The sequence below is a fragment of the Chaetodon trifascialis genome, chromosome 9, assembly GCF_039877785.1.
Source record: "Chaetodon trifascialis isolate fChaTrf1 chromosome 9, fChaTrf1.hap1, whole genome shotgun sequence".
Lineage (NCBI taxonomy): Eukaryota > Metazoa > Chordata > Actinopteri > Chaetodontiformes > Chaetodontidae > Chaetodon > Chaetodon trifascialis.
In genome coordinates this window covers 18,728,510-18,750,273 of record NC_092064.1, presented here as the reverse complement: position 1 = coordinate 18,750,273, position 21,764 = coordinate 18,728,510, and the positions used below count along the sequence as shown (strand labels likewise).

At 44.0% G+C, this 21,764-nt stretch overlaps 1 protein-coding gene across 2 annotated transcripts in view; it reads right to left on the bottom strand.

Moving 5' to 3' along the window:
• The window catches only part of dscaml1 (Down syndrome cell adhesion molecule like 1), a 92,771-nt gene that overhangs the window by 34,040 nt on the left and 36,967 nt on the right, over window positions 1–21,764 (bottom strand). The window lies entirely within an intron of this gene.

The following is a 21,764-nucleotide window of genomic DNA, read 5'->3' as shown; positions in this document are numbered from 1 at the left end:
TCACTCTCTCACTCTGTGAAGGATTAATGTTATCTAATCAAATATTCCAGTTATCACTTTATTAACATGTACAATTCCAGTGGATGATTTCCAGTGAGAAACATGTTGTCTTCACTTAGACTGATAGAGAGCTTCATCACATGGTGCAACAACAATCACCTGAAGCTCAATATTAGCAAAACCAGTGAGCTTGTAATTACATAAGTACAGACGTGCGTACATATGGACCTACAGACTGATGGACAGCCCAAAGACATGATGCCTAGTGGCCAGAGCCGGAGGGAAAGGTCGCTCTGCTGATGATCTGCTTCTGAAGTATTCGAGATGCTAGCCTCTCCTTCATAATACACTCTTGACAAAACCTTTTCATTTTCCAGAGAAATCTGTGATTTCAGAAGAAAAAAACAGCAGGACTGGAATCTACATGTCTTCAAAGGGCCCAGTCACAGCACTTAGGTGGACACATGGGAGCTTTTAACATACTCTGTCCCATCCATCCAGTGAGATACACACAACGGAGGAAGACAGACGAAGAGAAAGAGAAAGAGAGAAAAGAGAGGAGAGTTGTTGTAGGTGTTAATAATTGATGTGTCTGTGTGTGTTATGGTAACAGCAGATTAGAGTCATTTTCATTTCACATCAGTGACTGCTTGGTCTTCCTCTGATTTATCTTCATGTCAATAGAGATGGCATGTGAACGTGTGTGTGAGAGAGGAGAAGAAGAGCAGAGATGGAAGGGAAAGAGACGAGGAGAGTGTATTTCAGTGTTTGATTCTTTCCGCTTCTCTGAATCTTTTTGTATTCTGTTCCCCCCAAAGGGTTATTTTAGACAGCGTGCACTTCAGAGTTTGGAGTTGATTGCAGATTGTTTGGTTATGGGAATGTTGCTGTAGTGTGTGTGTGTGTGTGTGTGTGTGTGTGTGTGTGTGTGTGTGTGTGTGTGTGTGTGTGAGAGAGAGAGAGAGCGAGGGAACATGCTGGCTGTTGTTTGCTGTACATGCTGTATCAATGTCTTTTCGCAATGTTGACAAGGGAGGGCTTGAGTAAAACACAGGTGCAGTGAATAGTTGAATACTAGAGATGTGTGCAGCACACACAGACACTCACACTCACACGCACACACATACTTCTAAGTAACAGTGAGCACCTAGTCACAACGCAGAAACTTTATAATTTATTTGTTTAATTGTTAGTGAAAAGAGGCTGTTGTAGAGTCGAAAGTTTTTGTTAGCTGTGCCTTTCTGCTTAAATCATCATTTTTATTTTGATACCGGTAGTTAATAATCAGATTTTCAAAATAAATGCTCAATCACGCTAGTATGTGTGTGTGTGTGTGTGTGTGTGAGTGTGTGTCTTCAGCCACAATGTGAGCAATGACAATCGATGCATTTTATGGCTGCACAACTCCATCCAAAGGAGATTTATTAAAACAGAGAGGACTGGCCTGGCGCCCTGCCACACACACACACGCACGTGCGCGTACACACACATACACACTGTCACTAACGAGACTGAGATGTGAAGAAGACTGAAGGCCTTACTTCTTCTGTCTCCTGACATATTTCATGTTACAGGTGTTTTCATTCATTGTTCCTTTATGTCATTTCTGATTCATCTGTTCATGATTTGGTGGTAATTTAATTAGTCTATAAAAAAGTCAGGAAATTGCGAAAACACATAAATCACAACTTCCAAGAACCCAAGGAGATTTCTATTTGGTCCAAAACCCTAAATATCTTGATTTGCAATGGCATAAAGCAGGAAACCGTGAAAGCAATTTAGGTTGATTTGACCTGAACAATTAAACAATAACCAGACAAGTTGCGGATTAATTTACTTCCTATAAACGAATCAATTAATAGACTAATAATTTCAGCACATAGAGCTTTTAGAGTCTTAGAATTCCCAGCATTTGGTTTCAGGAAATGTCAGATCCATCCAACTGATATTTTCAGACAAAACATCTGCATGTTATTGTCTATAATTACACATAGACAAACACATGTAAATGTGTACGTGTAAGATGCTCCTGTGTCTGTATACATACGTGAAAGTTCACACATGTTTTCATGTGAGTCAGACTGTTGTGCTGAGTGCTAAGCGACGTAAGATGTAATTTCCGAGCCTGCCCTTTTGTTTCAACCTTGGTATTAAGCCTTACAGGATAATATGCACTTGGTGAGTAGAACCCTGTATAACACACTGCTACGCCCTGTCACAACATGCCTGTAGAGAGGAAGACAGACCAGAAGGGGGTGGGGGGTGGGGGTGGGGGGGTAGAGTAAGAAATTCAGAGACGGTTAAGAATGGAGAGAAAAGAAAGTGGCGCAGGCGACATTAACGAGGAGGACGTTGTCACCGCTGGTGGTTAAAGAAACTCATTCTATGATTCCTCACTATCTTGATATACAGTTATATTTCCTCACATGACTTTTTCTAAATAATCGATCAATTCCCAGAGTCTAAAGTGACACACAAAGCACGATGGGAAGTGTAGTACTATTATCTCAAATGCAAATAAGAAGAACACAGGATTCCATGAAGATGAAGTATTTGTACTAAAGCATGGACTGTCTATTAACACTGTAACACTGTTCTTTTGTATATACTTGCTGTTTTTTTTAACTAATTCTATCTTTGACTGGTGCTGCTGTAAATTGGAATTTCCCATTGCGGGACAAATAAAGGTATATTGAATTTCCATTTAACTTTTAATACAGGTGGATTTACTGTCAGAGTATCTTATATTACCTTGAAAATAACAGGCATGTCAAGCTATGGCATGTAGTGACAATTCCATTAGCATGTAAGTAAATGGAGTCAAGACCAAGAAAAGACAGCATTTCAGATGGTCAAAATTTCAGCCCTACAATGCTTAATGGAAGTGGCACATGAAGTAAAATATTCATTAATAAAATCCTTCTATCCTCTGTCTTCCCTTGACTGCTCTGAGTTCAGCCTACCACTCTTCACCTCCTCTCTCCTCTTCTCACTGCTGCTCTTTTCTACCTGATATCCAATTTCTAGTCCCTGCCTGCTCTCCCGCCGCCTGTGAAGATGTGACACACCTAAAACAGTGGAGAGGGCACAGGCAGCGATGGAGGGAGGCAGAGGAGGAGAGGAAGGCCCTGACCCTACAGGGAGGAGGACGGCAGATGGAGATTGATGGAGGGAGAGATAGGGAGATAAAGAGAAACATGCCGTTGGGAGTGACAGAGGAGGGAGTGAGAGTGAGAGGGATGAGGGGCCTGCAGGCCTGAGAGCCACACATGGGTAAAAACAATTCCTCCATGTCTTGCTCTAGCTCTCCGTCTCTCCCTCTCTCTTTCTCCCCTTGCAAGCCTCTCCTTGTGGGAGAGGAGATCAATTCTCGTCTAGTCTGCCTACGCCTCCAGGACTTTGTTGTTGTTGTTGTTGTTGAATGTGTGTATGTATGTGCTTCTGTGTCTGCTGTTTTTTTTTCCATTGCTGTAGGAGGCAGGATGAGATTTTTTGAGGTCTATCCTACACCCAAGGGAGGTGCAAAATCCCCTCACTTCCTCCTTATTTCCCAACCCTTCCTCCTCTTCTTTAACATTTTTTTTAATATCTGCATGACATCTACTCTCCATTCCTGGCCTTTCTTCCTCCAGTCTCCCCTCTGCCCTCTACCTCTTTCAATCCCTGCCTTTTTTCCTTCTAGTCTGTGCTCCTATTCCTCCTCTTTCAGGGGGGTCTGTAAGTAATGGAATCAGTTCAGCTGATCAGCCTGAGGCAGGAAGTCAAGCCAAGTGCAGAGTGAAGCTGCTGCCGCTGCTGCTGCTGGATCTGTGTTTGTGTGTGTGTGCGTGTGTGCGTGTGTGCATGTGTCTGCGTGCACATGTGTGCATGTACATATGCAAGAAATTCCACAGACAGACACGTTCATGCAAATAACAAGACAGAGACAGGAAGGGAGCCAGAGACACAATGAAAAAGGGATTAGGGGGCCCTGGAGCATCACTTGTCTTCCCCAAAGTTCCCCCAGAGAGAGGACACCCCTCTTCTTCGAGACAGGTGGGGGAGACGGCAGAGGGGAAGGGGAGGTGAAATGGAAGAGGAGGTACAGATGGAGGCAGAAGATGAAGGGATGCAGGAATGGCGCAGCTAAATATATCCCGGTATAGTATATGGGTGCCATTTTCAACAAATTAGCATCAAACAGAAAGAATGGCAACATAAGAGATCATAAGGAGCAAAACAATGAGAAAAGAAAATGATGTTCATGTAGGAATGTTGCAGGCGGGGGGGAGGTTGGGCGGAGAAGAGGATCAGATCAGACAGGAAAGGAAGATAAAGAAGGTAACTAAGAAAAGATAAACATATTTTGAGATGCTGGCTAGACCATAGAGAAAAAGAAAGATGAAAATAGATAAAACAGTGAGTGAAAACGAGAAAGAAAGCGATACTGGAGAGAAACGCAGCAAGAGAGGAAATGGCGTAAGTGAAGGGGGTTTGTTCTTGGTGGCTGCCATGCAAATGAAGGCGGCGCTGCAGCAATGCTAACTAACAGCAATTCACACTGTTGGACTCATCACTTATTAATGCTCTACGGCTCCCCCTCCCTCCTCCTCTTTACCCATTCCTCTCTCCCCTGCTCTCGCCAGGATCTCTCTTTTTTTGTTCGCTCTCTCGCTCGCTGTTGCTAGGGCCCGTGCACTCACGTGACAACAGCTGGGTAGGGGGCGCTGCGGTGGCACACGGCGACATGTGCAAGTGTGCGTTTCATGTGTATCTTGTGCGTGTGTGTGCGTGCTTTCGTGTGTGTGTGTGTGTGTGTGTGTGTGTGTGTGTGTGTGTGTGTGTGTGTGTGTGTGTGTGTGAGTACAGAGTACCCTTCATTAGAGGTAAAAAATAAATAAATAAATAAATAAATGGAATCAGCCATTTAAATGATGGCGATGGAGATCAGAGGAGAGGAGAGAAACTGCTGAATGGCTCTGTAATTGATTCACAGGCCTGGGCTAGAGGCCACGGAAGAGCTCAACACATCTCTCTGTGCATCATGTCACTTTATTTTTCACTCGCTGCTTTTTAACAAAACACATGCTGAAGACTGTAATGAACATTATTGTCAATGTTTGCCTTTCAGATTTGAAGGCTAAATGGACCGCAGACTCGTGCACAATGCAGACCAGGAGTCTGTACGAAGGCACCGCACACACGGACACACATACAGCACACTCACAATCTGTCTCACCATCTACAGAGTCTTACTCCCACTGTCTCACAATCTTCGCAGAGTGCACTCAACAAATCGTGAGCATGCGTGTGTTTTTGTGCAGAGCATCCTCACTACAGGATGCCACAGCGATGAACAGACAGTGGAGTACACCTACACATTTCTTATTTATACTCATCCTCCTGATTCAACTTTTCATTCCTGCCTTCCTTCTCCTTTCTTCCATCGCGTCGCCATCTATCCCCTTATCATCACATTGCTAATTGTACTAGCTCTAACACACACACACACACACACACACACACACACACACACAAGTTGCCCCACATTCTGCAGTGGCCATGGAAGATGTGGACCTATATGTGAGGCTACACCTGAGTACATGTGAGGTATTGAGGGTGTTTAACTCTGTGTTTCTGCGTGTTAGAAAGACACAGTGAATAAGGAACTGAGTATATTTGCCTGTTTGTACCACATAAGTTGTCAGTGCTTTCAAAGGCTTGATCTTAGCTGAAGCTACAAAGCACAAGAAATTCTGTAATTTCGAGTTTCACTGTTATCAATCCAAACCACTTTAGTGATTGTGATTCTGTATCACTGTGCTGAGAGATGAAAAATGATGAGACCTCAGTGAAATCTACTCGATTGTATAAACACCCCTAATTCCCTGTGCTTGGATATAAAAGACCCATTGACAATGCATTGTTCTTTCTCTGCCCTTTATTCCCAAAGGCCGCTGAAATCTACTGAAGAACAAGTACGACACACACACCCTGAACTCATAATTCTATCTCATCTGCAAGTAAACACACACAAAACTAAATAGTCTGAAAATGGCTCTATAGGGGTAAGGCTGCAGCTGGGTGCGAGAGGCCTCTCCACCTGCCCATGATTTACTGACCAGATGCATCTCAACATAGCTGTTCCCTGCAAGCTATGAACCAGTACAGACGACATTTGTGTTTAAATGATTAGGATTGAGGTTACTATTAGAGCTACAGCTCTAATAGAGCTTCAGATTAAACAAGATGCATCTACCTTTATATAACTTTATTCATCAACTATTTATGCATCACCCTGTGAGCAAGCAGAGCTAAGTGTACAGCCGAGGACCTTGTAACAAGCGAGAAAACATGGCATTATGAACAGCTACGGAGGTGCACGTGGCCTTGCTCAAATCAGTGCATGAGAAGTGGTGCAGTTATGAAATGTTGGAGGTCTGCAGCGGATCAGCACCATGGACAGCTACATTTCCAAACGCTCAGGAATACTAGCTGAGATAGGGACACGGACGGTTCTGCTGCTGTGGCCCAAAATAGGAAAACCTTGTGTAAAGTGTCATCGTACGGGTCTCAGCGGTACATAGTTGGCAGAATTAAACTCGTGTGTGTGTGTGTGTGTGTGTGTGTGTGTGTGTGTGTGTGTGTGTGTGTGTGTGTGTGTGTGTGTGTGTGTGTGTGTGTGAGGGTAATGTTAGCTACGGTGGATACTGTGGCAGAGTAATAAAATAGTAATGTGGCATATGGCCCAGTGCTACAGCCCAGCCTACCAGCAGTCATTCAACTCCCTACCAGAGACAGTAACAGAGCATCTACCATTGATACGTAAGGTGGACACATTTGTGATGGGTAAATATGCCATGACAGACACACCATATAACAAAATAGCCTAACAGTCAATCAGATGGTTTAACAAACAAGTAGCAAACAATCACATGCTGGAGAAACCTTGCAGCAAAAAAAATTTCTTGTGCTCACTGGACTGAACTGTCTTACCAAAGTGACCTAACTGAAACTACTCAAATAATAATACTAATAATTAAATATATTCAGTTTGAAACTATTTAGATCTTTGAATTCTCTCTATAAACAATGGCTTGCACAAGCCTGAGGACATGAGCAAGGCTTGCTACTCCTAAATTCATCAACTCTGCCTGAGTTGATGAGCACCATTTTACAGAAGGGCACATCACAACACATGCAGCACGCTATAATTAAACCAATGCTGATTTGCCTAAGAACAGCATGTGATCACTCCAAAAGGCCTGTGTGCAAAAAATCTAGGAAAAGATTGTGCAAAGCATTTCTTCTTTCATATAATGAACAGGTAAAGATGTTTTTCAGCGACGAACAAGAATGAAAGGAATCATTCCTGATTTTCCTCCTCCACTCCTTCCCCTGGCTAATTTATTTGATAATTACCAAGGGCCCATTATGGCTGATTTCAAGGAGGCACTGGGAAGGCCTACTAAAAGCTATTTCATTTGAGCTGCTCATACTGTGTCTAAGCGCCCTCCTTGTGGCGTCACACATATGTGCACACGCACGCACGCTATATAAAACATGACAAGTACGACTGTGAGTCCATTCAGTCCCGATATGTAATTAACACCCTCACCCCATCTTCCCTCACATCTAGAGGCCTGAGCGCGTGCGTGTGTGTTTGTGTGTGTTTCTAAAGCATGCAGTATGAGTGCACACATGCATGTGCACCAGCGCAGGCATGCATGTCTGGTGCGTGTCGGGGCTGAAAGGTGGGCAGGGGTGAAGGATAATAACAATTGGATTCTAATAAAATGTTCTCATCCTCCTAAATTCCCCCTCCTGCCCTCTCCCCCTACCTGCCATATTAACACCCCCATTACAAGGGCAGATGAATGGAAATGAACAGAGCTGTGGTGTGATTCCCCGAGTGTCAAATCAATACCACTCCCCTCCTCCTCTGTTCCTCTCCCGCCCTCCAACCCGCCCTCTCTCCTCTCATCCTTTTCTCTGCTGCTATAATTTTCCTATTCTCCTCTCCACTGTTGGGTCTGAAGAATTGACGTGTTTGACAAAGGGAAATCTACACCTAGCGACAATAGGCTCTCTGCCTATCAGAGCCCCTCGCTCTTTCTCTCTCTCTGTCTAGTATGAAATGAATGATGCTTGCTCCTATCTCCTCTTCATTCACATTCAAAGTAGTCAATAATAGTTAAGTGCTACTGAGAACAAGCCAGACATAGAAAGAGCTGCAAGGACGGCGTATTACTGCTACTTTCTTTGACTCAACCAGAGACAAAAGCATGTGTAACAACTGGGAAGAGGCTGTGTTGAAGTAACAGGAAAAGGTTAATAAAGCAGAGTTGTGTGAATTTCACCAACTCCGTCTCCTTTTCTCTCTCTTTATGAGTGCAGAACACACACAGTTACCAGAGGCAGAATAATTGAAGACGAGCGATACGCACTCGGCCATTCTTATCTCTCTACAAGTGTTTCGGTTTTGCAGCCCCAACCCTTGACCTTCCTCTCTTCCCTTGTTCTGTCTGTTTACCAGGTTCAGTGTGATGCAGTGATCTGAGGATAGGTATGCAGAGGACTAATGCACTCATTAAAAAGGCATGTTTCACCGTCAAAAATACCAGCTGCCGCCCTCCCCAACACCAGCACCACATCTCCTGTTTTCTTTGTCTTTCCCTCTCTCGATATCTATCTGTTTCCTTGGTTTCTCTGTTCTCTACCTCTGTCCCTCCTCCTGCTGCTGTCTCTCTGTTTCTCTTTCTATATCTGTTGTTAGAAGGTGACACCCCTTACACCCACACAGCCCTCACCCTCTCTGAACGACTCATGCTTGAGACTAGAGAGAGAAAAGGAGAGGAAGAAGAAAAACAAATAAAGGAAATGGAAAAATGCACTCATCCAAACCAAAAGAAATAGAAAGAAGAAGAAATCTGATAATCTGTCTGTTTTTATCATCAGCCCACTCCCTGCGTCTTCATCTCTGTCTTTCTCTCCGTAATGGTTAAAGGCCTCCACCACACTAATTGGAATGGCCATAAATATTCAAGCAGCAAGATGGAGGCAGGGGTGGATGTCTGGATGAAGAGAAAATTGTTAGGAAAGTGCGATGGAAAGGAAAAGATATTAAAATAATCTCTTTCCTGTTAAAATTATGCACGTCAGGGTGCACAAGCACACGACTAAACACAAAAAAAGGCTCCAACTACATTTGCCTGCGATTCCATTTGGCCACTGACAATGATGCATACATGTATACAAACAAACACATACTCCAGACTTGTCAACATGCGGTGCATTGTGTCGCTAGTGTCTTTAATTATTCAGTCTCATAGATAATAGATAGAGACATGCTCGCCAGTCATGAGAAGGCTAACGGGACATATCTAATGCATTATAAACACCACAATGCACACACATACACAGACAGAGTGAAGTGTACTAAAGCGTGACCTTATTTCTGCTGCGGAAAACACAAAAACAACGGTGTGTGAGGAGTCTAATTTCACACACAGGTCGGTTTAGTGTGATTGTCATTCATTATGAAGAGGGGGACATGGCAAACAGGGAAAAGACTGATCATGGATCCTCTGAAAGCAGCACATTGACTTTCTGTGTGCGGCTGCTGAACCTGAATCCCCTGTATACTGCTGGCAAGTTAATGATACTGTGTAAACGCAGGTATCTGCACAAACACACAGTGCTGCTGCTGGTTTTGCATACAAGTGTGTGCGTGAGCAAGAGAGAGACGGGGAGAGTGCCGGCACGCATGTGATAAACTCTCACACAAATCAATAAAGCCTTGCCCTTTGTTAAAGCTGTGTTGTCCTCAGTGGGAGTACTACAGTGCCACAGCATGTAAGCAGCACCACAGTGACACATACTGAATCTCAGGGAGCAGGGGGTCACCGGGGAGCAAGGCCTGTGTGCGGCTGAGTGCACCTTGCATGGCAGGCGGATGTGAGGAGCGAGGGAAGGGGGGAGTGGGGAGGAGGTGGGCTAGGGGGGAGAAGGCCTGCAATTCTCCTACGCATTCCTTCCTTGGCTCCCCTTGTTCGCCTGCGCCACCGTGATGATGCACCCTCACCGCTGTTGCTGGGCATCTTGGCGACAGAGACCCAAAAGAGGATGAAGAGGAGGAGAAGGAGGAGGAGTCAAAGAAATGAGGGATGATGGGAGGCAAAGGAGCTGCAGAGACAGATGTTACAGATTGGAGTGGAGTAGTGGTGACATGCTAAAAGCGGGTCCCCCAGACGTTGCGGGGAGGCCTGAGGGGCCAGGAGTGCCTGAAGTATGTGGTTTGGTGGGGGGGGGGGACCACAGCAGAGCAGCAGCTCTTGCTGCCTCCCTGCCTGGCTGTCTCTCTGTCTCTTCTGCCTCACTGCCCCCCTACACTCTGTCCCACTTTAGCCCAATGTCACTGCCAGAGCAAGGGGGAGGGGACATAAAAAAGAGAGAGAGAGAGAGAGAGAGAGAGAGAGAGAGAGAGAGAGATGGAGGAGAGCAAAGAGGAACTCAGAGGGAGAGAGAGGAACGACAGATTGAGGACTGGAAGAAAAAGATGAAAGATCCAAGGGGGAATGATGATGATGATGATGAGGACACTGATGCTGGGAAGGACTACAGGGAGTCCAGCTAAGGTGCCATTTCATGCTTTCATGTATCCAGATTTTCTCTCTCTTCCTCTCTCACAATCCCTTGTCTGGGAATTCTTTTGTCTCCTTGTCACACAAACACACCGCACTCAGCATATGTAGAGTTACACAAGCAGTCAAGCACAAAGTCCCCACTGCAAATACATGCATGTGCACGCTTGCATGCGTCTGCATACACACACAGGGCGGCTAGTCATGCATGCTTTGGGGTCTTGTCAGCTGATCCAGTGTCCCATGGCATGGTGATTCTTGGAGATGAACATGCTAAACAGGACAACAGTACAACAGTGCTAACAGTTCAACAAACACCATGTTTCTTTCCTTTGCTGAGTTCTGATACTTAAATTTATTAACTGTCCTACATTGCACTTACCATTACAGAGAGCTGAAACCCACTGGACACACATAATTAAGCACTGACCTTTACACTATAGCAAGCAGTCATCATAAATAGAGAAAGAAGAGGGAGAAAACAAACTTAAGTTATTAAAAGAGGAATCCGGTGAATAAGCATTACACTCATGTAACACTGCTACACTCATGATGGACAGTTAAAAAAAAGGATTGATGCAGCAGAACAAGAGCTATTGTCTTGTTTTGGTCTATGCATACTTCTTCCTAGTCAATACCTGGTTCCTGCATTACCCACAATGACTATTAGCAGCTTTGCCTGAGATTTAAGTGCTCGTAGCAGCTAAGCTGGTAGCCTCAAGTGGAGATGAGGAGTGGGCTGCTGAGGTCTTTCTGACCCTGTTGTCTTCAACCCTAACCGATGCTGACTCAACTGACATCACTTGTGGCAACTTATCCACCTTTGCGCAGCTCTCTCTGGAGCCACAAAAGGCTTTATACATTTTTTTCCACATATGCAGTAGTAGCAGTAAACAGGCTTATATGTAAAATTTGTGCATTCCCCTTTAAGGGATTAAAGAAGGCTGGTTACTGTCACTGTTAGATGGGATGATTATGAATGACAGAGGTGTGTATAATAGATGAGCAGTGTACCACAGAGTCAAGTGAAATCTGGTGTAGCACTGCTTTTGGCCTTGCTCGGTTTACCACCGTCCAACAAAGAGGGGAGAGACAGAAAGCGTACTCAGAAGCATCTGATGACACTTCAGGACTCAGAAATCAAATTCCAACTGAGGACAGCAGCTCTCTGCAGTGCGCAGCAGAACCTAGAACTGCTCAGGAATGTGGGTTCAGGGTACCAAGAGTCACCGATTGGTCACAATCAATGTACTGTAGCTAAACTATGTATCTGCTAATGTTGCCTGAATCAAATGGCTTACTCTGTCCTGTAAGATGAGGCAGCATTTGCTCTGTTACTTAAGTGTAAGCAAGGCAGACTTGATAAAATGAATTCACGTTAAAAGCAACAATATGAGCAACCAACATGAGAACATGCAAGAACATCATTAGTCTTGGAACTCAGAGGCATCAGCAACCCTGGATGAAGTTCCAGATGTACTGCAGAACAATTTTCATCTATTTAGGTCTACAAGTCTGAAAAACATGAACTTTCGCCGATGCACCAAAAGAACAGAATGACAGAACGTGCAGGACATATCATATTAATGGATCTCTGAAGATAATCAAGCTGTGAATGTTTTAATCAGAATTCAAATGAATTGCGCTTAAAGGCAACTGAGTGTTTAAATAAGAGAATTTAGCAAAAGGGACAAACACCAAACACCCAGTGAGTTTTGAACTATTTTTGTACATGTTGAGACTCATATGCATGAAAGGTAGAATTTAGGCCACTACAGATTAGAATACATGAAAGTGTAATTAACATTACTATAATGTATAATCATCAGGCACCATTGTAATGCTCAAAACTAAAGAGTCAACCAGCCTAATCATTTTTACAGATGCTGTACCACAATGCGACAAACGATGATAACTGTGGCTGGAGGACATTTAAACCGACCTTATCTGCTATCTTTCATTGGAGAGGATGTCATTTATGAGAGCTTTCTAGGCAAGAGCTCTCAACTGGCTACAAATCAAAGGCTTTTCACCCAAATGAAATCAGTTTATAGGTTTACAACCCTATAAACTGATTCAATATATTGGGTCAACACCAAAAGATCATAGAAATTAACCCAGAAAATAAACAACATTTTGCCAACTTATGGTGTCTTCCCTGACTTGCATGGAGCAGAGCACCACAAAACAGGAGCAAAATATGATTCAAGTTATTACTTGATGCCACTACCATTCATGTGTAACTGATGCTATAATTACATTTGTACAATATATTTTGGGCAGAAGAGGCATCTTTTTCACTGTTTTCTTGATTCTAATGTCTTTAGTTGATCTGTCTCTTATCCTCATCCATCATCAAGGTCATTAAATCTCAATTTGGCCACTCCATCCAGTCCTATGCTCACATACCTCCACTGCATTCAGCTCAAACAACTGCAGTTCAACCCCCCCTCACACCTACTGATCGGAGACCACTTTAAGAGGCGCTTTCACACCAGTGTTGAGTGACTTTGAGTATTAGTGGTCGTACGGTTGGGATGGCCGGGGATGCCTCCTGTTAATGATAGCCCACACACACCAGTGGATGAACTCTCTGGGTCCAGCTACATATGGATCCATCCATGAAGAACAGAGCAGGAGAGCGTGAAAGAGCCATCCTGGCCCCCCACCTCCCACCCACATCCAGGTTTTACAACAGAAAGCCCGCCTCCTCCCCCGCTGTCCACTGTCCAATCCCTGTACAGTCTTCAACATCCCTCCCTAAACAGTGGGAGGTCTCATCAAGGGCTGGCACTGAGATGTGGCAGTTTGGCTAGAGGTGGCATTTGCCAAGGTCACTCAGCATGTCTGCGTGTGTGCCACCGTGTCTGCTGCATGAGAGAATTCCAACGTATTATATTTGGGAAGAAGAAGAGCGCAGACATGGGCCATTTTTGTATTTCAGTTTATAATGCAGTATGCAGAGTAGAGGCCATCTTATGAGGCTGCCTAGCTGTCTGCCTGCAGTGTAAGGAAAGGCAAGGCTTGCTGCTGCTTGGTTTTAATGGGCCAGCAACTGAAGCTGAACCTCAAATCATCATAATGAGAGAGAATGAGATCCACATACGCAAGGGGGAGGAAGGGAAGGTAGATAAGGAAATCGGGTAGAGAGGAAGACAGGGGAGTCAAAGAAACAGAGGGGGTTGGAGAGAAAGGGAGAGATAAGGAGAGGGGAAAGAGGGGTGAGAAATGAGAGAGATTCCTCTGCATCTCTGATTTGCTTAGGTGATATTCATCAGAGTGACAGAGCGTAGGGGAGGAATAGATGGAGGGAGGCAGCAGCGAGGGAGGAGGGAAAAGAGAAAGCATAAGTATTTTTTGTTTCTATAACCCATTTGTTTTTATTAAGCTTCCCTACCTGTCCTTGGAGCTGTTTCCTGCGCTCTCCACTGGCTTGTATTTGTTTATGTTCGCTTACAGGGGCATGCCTATAGCAGTATTTACAAGCATAAAGCAAAGTGTTGCATTCAAATCGTCTGGATTTTGTACATTTACTCTTTATGTGTTGTTGTGGTTTGCCTATCATGAAAACAAGGGAGGAGTGGGTCAGAATTTACCCCACCTGAATTCCACTTGTTTTATTTTAATTTAGTCTTGAGTGGCCTGGTGATATCACATATTTTCTTAATATCAGCAAATTCCAGAAAGCAATAAGAAGTACTGCATTGTCTGTGTAACCAAAGCCTGATCACTTCTTCCATTTACAAACTATCAAAAACACAAATGAGTCACACCACTGCACTGGGCAACATGTTCCTTCTTTATGATGAACATGGCCACTGTAGTCTATTTTGAGTCAATCCCACATTTACCATTCTGCTGCCATAAATATTGATGACAGCTGAAATCGTCCCCAATAAATGCACATTTACTCCTGTTTGTGACCTGTTTGTGCAAAAGACAGGCCAGAGAAGTTGGAGACTACTGAGAAATGGACAAATTGGTTTGTTGACAACAAGAAAAATACAGAATGACGCCAGTCGTATTCTTTGATGTGAACTGAGACTATTTTATGTGAAAAAGACCACTTCAGGCTGTCGAAATGGAGTGGTCACTTGAAACAACAGGCGCACATAACTGATATGGAAGGTGAAGGTGATTATTATAGCCATGGCCTAAAAAGCATCAAGCTGTGGAGGGGGGGTGAAAAATATTAAAATACTGGGTGCAGTGCAGTGTGGGAGAAGAAGCTGGGAGAGAATGAGGGATACGGGGAGGGGATGGAGTGGGAGAGCGAGGCAAGGAGGGGGAGGGAGGCAGAAGAGAGGGAATGTGACAGAGTGGTGACAGAGGGAGAGAGCGGAGCGCTGTGTGTGTCAGGACTGTGTGTGTCTCTGTGCTCGTGTCCCCAGGCACAGGCAAACATTAGCTGCATTAAGTGAGCTGACAGGTCCCCCCCATTACCACTACTGGTGGCCCAGGGAGAAAGAGAGAGAGAGAGAGAGAGAGAGAGAGAGAGAGAGAGAGAGAGAGAGGAAGAGAGATGGAAGACACTGTGGTTCTTACCAACTGTCTGTACGATTCAAAACACATGACGTCCTGTGCGGATACACACACGTATATTATCATGACGTATTGGAAACCGTGACTACGCGACATAATTTTGATACGTGTTTTAATGCCGGCCACAAACATGTAAAAACAACCCTGACTATCAAAAAATACATTCAAAAACACACATATAGACCTACAGCACAAACATACACGGTCCTTACCCTAAACTTCTGCTACCACACTGCACACTCAGTACCAATTCCCCCTGGTGTGTGGAAAAACACACTCCATATATCACACACACTGACAGCCCGGCACTGTCTCTCATAAGAAAGTGTAACTGAGTGTATATACAGTGCACGTGTGTGTGTGTGTGTGTGTGTGTGTGTGTGTGTGTGTGTCCGTATGTGTAGTGTATCATTCCTTCTCTGCTTAAATATTGATTGTTGTCTTGTCTGGGGTTCAGGGTTAAAGACCATCTGCTGCCTCCACCCTTCAATTATTCAGTCACACCACCACCAACCCCTTCTCCCCCAACACACACACACACACACACACACACACACACACACACACACACACACACACACACACACACACACACACACACACACACAAATTAGTCCCTGGGGGTGTATTTACTTTTTCAGTGTGTTGTAATAGCCTAATACTCTGCATACTACACTGTACTGTGAGAAATGGCTGAGTTATCTCTTACTATCATTCTGATGGAGTCTCCTTCTCCGTATTGCTTCATGACAAGCTAACGCACAGATGCACACAGAAAGAGCACAAACACACACTGTCCATTACATGAGTGGAACTGCTTGCAGTGGAGTGGTAGGAGGTCAACCCCTGCTCTCTGAGAAAGCAGTACTCTGTGGGGGGCTCGGAGTTAACATCACACTGGGTTGAGGCCAACTCCTCTGACCTGAACAAGAGCACTGAGGACAATAATGAGATGAAGGAGGAGGAGAGGAAGAGTGAATGAAGGGGCGGGGGGACAGAGGGGAAGGATGGAGAAAGTAGTGCAAAAGATTTAGATCATCGTAGAGGCCGAGTGTGTGGGAGAGAAGAAGAAGAAGAAGCAAAGCAGTGAAAGACAGTGAAGGCAGGAGAGGTTGTTGACCTCTGGCTATGGAGCTTGTCACTATAGTGCAGGCAGGGTGGGGGGGGGGGAGTGAGGGGCGGTGGGTGGGGGGGCTTGTTTGTTAGTGAAGATGTTTTTCCTCAAATGCAACGTCTCCGCGCTGCTGTCTGTGAGCGTGCATGTATGTGTGTCTGCGTGTAATCTCCCCGGGCAAATCCCTCTTTAGCCAAAGCAGGGAAGAATAGAGAAGAAAAGGAAAAGCCATCTTTATCCAAATCCAATTGCAGCTGGAAGGAGAGAGTAGAGTGAGGGAGGTGGAGGAGGAGAAAGGAAGAGGAGGAGAAGACGTTGTAATTTGTCTGAGGGATTACAAGGAGTGCTGGCAGAACATGACTGCTGAATGTGTGTGTGTGTGTGTGTGTGTGTGTGTGTGTGTGTGTGTGTGTGTGTGTGTGTGTGTGTGTGTGTGTGTGTGTGTGTGTGTGTGTGTGTGTGCGCACGCGCGCCATGGCCTAACCCCATGAATTCAGAGCATAACAACATCAGAGACAGTATTTTTGTAACAGAACTAGAGCAGAAAATAAAGAATATTTCTGTACAGCGCTGCTCACTCCAGGTAAACATCAAACCCTCCATGTGACTCAATTCATAAGAAGAGCCAGGAGGTTTACTTGGAGGGCAGAACACTATCCTTTTGTTTAGCCCAAAGTCTTTACTAATTATTATTGTCTCTTTCATATGGGATCAGAGTCCCTTTGGCTCATGACATTAGTGGAACCATAAAAACACAACATTAATATCATAAAAAACCCAGCTAGACACAAGACAGTGACCCACTAACCTTGGCTGAGGGTTAAAGACTTGTGATGCTACAAGGCCAGACACATGGCAATAACGTGGCAGCAGTATGGCAGCCATCAAATCTAGGCTAACTGTTCATTCTTCATACGGATCCCCCTTAGCTTTCACAAAGTGGTCGCTAGTATACCTGGGGTTTGTACAAATGAAGAACAACAAAAAGAAAACGGTCAAAGTCACAAGGTGTCAACAAAAAAGCACAATGCAAGCCAAATGCAAAGAGCAGAACACAAGTGAACCCACTTTACATGTGAAACTGCAAACAGTAGCAACCTACAGTGGAAACAAAAAGGTTCCCAAAACAGCAACAATAAAACAAAATACCTGGGTGAAACTCATCGATACTGTTTTTGAGTGTGGATCTGCTCTCATCACACAACTTGTTCGTAAACCAGATGACCAGTTCTCGACAAGCAGTATGACAAAAATGATAATACAGAGCAAGGACCACAACATTTAAGGAGTCATTTAACTAAAGAGGAAACATGTCATCTATTTGGAAAGCTTGAGTTTTACCTAATTTTTAGACATAAATGACCAAATTTTAGAATAAACAGGCTTAAAATATTCTTATTTTACCAGTGGATTCCATACTGGATTCAGATTTGCTAAAAAAAAAACAACCCTCACACAAAATATGACTGGGCACACAACAAACAGGAATAAAGCCACTCGTGTGCACTTGTAAATCCTTCAATTTAAAGAGGTAATCACACAGCTGAAGGGTGAAGGAAAGGAGAGAAAGAAAAGAAACAGGGAGGGATGGAGTGAGGGAGATGAAAACGATTGTAGAGGAGAGGAATGGGCTTTAGGCCAGAGTTTGGGCGCCATGGTTTGATGTGATGTGACTGTACGACACACAAGAACACATACATCTGCCTGGAGCAGCGTAAGAGTTAAGGACAGTGGAGTCAGATAAGTGTCAGGGTGAAACAACATCAGTGTCTTTCTCTGTCTCCATGACTGACAGTGATACAAGGCAGTCTGCCCCTTCCACATATGCACACACATACAACAACACAGACGCACACACGCTAACACAGGTGCCCAAAGGCTCTGTGCAGGAACAGCTGTTTTGCTGTGACACACAGCATACACTGCACATCACATCAGATACACAGCAGCTCCTTACCGAGAAACTCGTGGACCACAATGACACACGGATACCGTCGCTTGCTTCACCAAATGCTGACACACTCTTCTAGGCATTTTAGACTGTCAGGTTACATTTACCAGATACACACTCACACACATATCTATGTACAGTATTGTCCTGCAGTGCTCCGAGAGGACATGCAGTAGAAGGGGTGCGCCGACTGTACATACTAAAAGATAGAGATACAGCAGAAGTAGTCTTGGCCTATAAGACCATATATACAATGAGATTATAGAGATTTCTCAGCAGGTAGAGACTTTGCTGCAAGTTTATTGTTTATACCAAGGAAGCTATCGGTTTGATATATGTGGTTGTATGAAGCCAGTGTGTGGCAATGTGTTAAATCAGTGAGCAGAGCTGCTTCATGACAATATATGGCTTTTTCTTACTTCCACGTAATGTTATATCGGACCTATATATATGACTATATATATATATATATATATATATATATATATATATATATATATATATATATATATATATATATATATATATATATATATATATATATATATATATATATATACCAAATTATCATTAACCTTCCACAGTGGCGCAAACAGGTATTGCGTGTGCCTCACAGTAACAAGGTTGCCGGTTCGATCCCCGGGCGGGGCCTTTCTGTGTGAAGTTTGCATGTTCTTCCCGTGCATGCGTGGGTTCTCCCCGGGCACTCCGGCTTCCTCCCACAGACCAAAAACATGCTCATTAGGTTGATTGGTGACTCTAAATTGCCCCTAGGTGTGCGTGTGAGTGTGAATGGTTGTCTGTCTTTGCATGTGGCCCTGCAATCGGCTGGCGACCGTTTCAGGGTGTGCCCCGCCTCTCACCCATTGAAGCTGGGATAAGCTCCAGCCCCCCCCCTGAGGAAACCCCCCCCCCCCCCGCAACACCCGAAAAGGGATAGGCGGCATAGAAAATGGATGGATGGATGGATGTTCATACATACACCATTACAGATGGTATCCTGTCCTAAGCTGGTTTGAGTTCTGATTAACGTTTCCATTTTTTATCAGGTTCCACATAAAATTTTCTTCTCTTCTCCCTCTTGTCATTGCATTTTACTGGATTCAGATTGATCAAACCTCAACCTCAATCCCAGACAGAAGTAGATGTTTCCATAAGTGTATCATTAAGAGGCACACAGTGCAATGAAATTGAAGTGTTTGTCGGTGGGAGGCTGATGAGGAATCATCCTTGTTGTTGTTCACTAGCAGCTCATTTGGTTGGTCTTTGTACACCTGACTGTCTCTACCCTCCTTATACCAAGAGAAGGAATTAACAGCAACACGTACTGCAAAGGGAACTGAGCATTCAATACTGGGATCAAGAGGAAAATGCCCTTGTAAATAAAGTTACCTACCTATTAGGATTTTGCTCGGGCTTACAAAGAAGAGATCTCACTAAACTGCAGGAAAATACTGTTTTGCATTCCAAAAGATACAACTGTGCTCTCTCTTACTCTGAAAGTGTGGTACACTCACACACTCACACACAAGCCTATATACACATCTTCGTTCAATGAGGCACATTATACAAATGTGCCATTGCAGAATCACTGCAGCATCAAGGTGATTCCTTTATACTGCAAAAGCCTTCACTTTCTGTGCTCCTTTTCTTTTCAATCCTGCCTTTGGCCCAACAGTCTAATCTGCTTCTTTTAGGAAAATTTAACACAGTGAAATCACCCTTTAGATTTGTGGGTGATGCTTTTACTCAGAATGACTTAGAGTGAGTACAACAGCTGAATAAGCTTCAATACCTGGTTCAGTGTGGTGAAAAGCAGCTTCAATACATGTAATACCCCTGCGATCACAGAGCAATCAGAGAAAATGCTATGGAAATATGTAGGACATAAATGAAGAGATAAGTGATCGGTGTGAAGGTGATGTGAAGCAGATCATGTGATAATTTTGTTGTCAGGTGCATGCTGTGTAACTCAGCTGCTTGAATCAAATGGAGGGTTCTTTCTTTAATGGGGTGCTGCAGGATGGCCAACATAGATGAGATCTTGACACTGAAATCGGTGCAGATGTCATTCACGTCAGCAAAGAATCAAGGTGCAGTCCGCACAGTCAGAGGGATCAATAAGGCCAACGGCAGCATGTTCAAGCAAACAACTTTATACTTTCTAGTGTCTCAAGTGATAAATGATCATTTATTGCCATGGTAAGACCCCACCAAGGACAAAGCCCTCTCCCAAAACAGAGTTTGTCTGGTGTTTCCTTTTGTCTTAGTTGTATGTTAAGGATTAGCTGCCATTTCCATGCATGTGTGCGCACAGTCTAGGAAGTAATTGTTACAATACAATGGTAAAACCAAGGCGTAAGAGCGGGAGTTGCTGGGAAGGGAGGATGAGGATATCATTGGCTGCAGATAATTGTGTAGATGGTGTGTTGTTCTTGTGTGGTACATGCAAAATTGATATATTGAGCTGAAATATTAAAACTATGTACGTGAATATTCCATCTCTAGCATAGGTTTATGTGCTCGGCACAAAAAAGCATTTACGTACATACACTGAATTATTCTCAAACGTTTGTATGTTTTTGCTTGCCGTTACACAGCAGCGCATGAGTTAAACAAAATTGACATATGACACTGACACAATCAAAAACAGTATCACATCACTGTGGGGGCTGCTGGTGACAGTCAGTATGGTTGGCTATGACCGTGGCTACAGTGGAACGGCTGCTCAGTCCTATGTTGTTTTCCATTAATATATAACTACAATATCCAAAGTTTCCAGAAGTTTTAAAGCATTGACTTTGGCTTTTTTTCGTGCATTTCCGCAGACTTGACACTGCTAAGCTATTCTTACCAGTCAGCAAACTGTACTCATTAAAGACATGTTTAGTTTTTTTGTTTTTACTCTGTGATAAGTAATAACTATCCAAAAGTCTTCTAAAAGCTAAATCTGTTGTAATCTCCTCCCTTTTCTGCTTCCACTTTGTTCCCTCCTGTTGCTCAGGCTACTCCCTGACAAAGCCACAGGTAGACTCTGAAAGACGAGGAGATTCTGAGTGCTTTTCTGTGTTTCCCCTCTCTGCCTCTCCTCTATCAGATGGGGGGACAGAGGTGAGGAAAGAATTGCAGGAAGGAACAACAGGGGGAAAAGACAAAGAACGTAAGCCCCCAAAGCAGCACTTAAAGTAAGTCTGCATTATTGATGAGGCGACAAAGCGAAACATTTATTTATCATCGAGGATGTGTAGAAGCTAAGCTGATCCCTGCAGAGCTGAGAGAGAGAGAGACATTAAGAGGCCATGTTTAAAGAGAGATGTCTAAGGAGGGTTGAGTGTGTGTTGTGTGTGTGTGGGTATACAGTAGAAGGTCAAGTCTAAGATGTGTCCTGTGTATTTTCTCCGGTCAGCTGTGGGATTTCCTCAGGGCTGAAGGATCAAGACCAGGGCAGAGAATTATTTACGAGTCCTAAACAGGCTTCCATACTACACTGTGTGCTTAACCCCTCACTACACTAACTTTGATGTTCCAGGCTCAA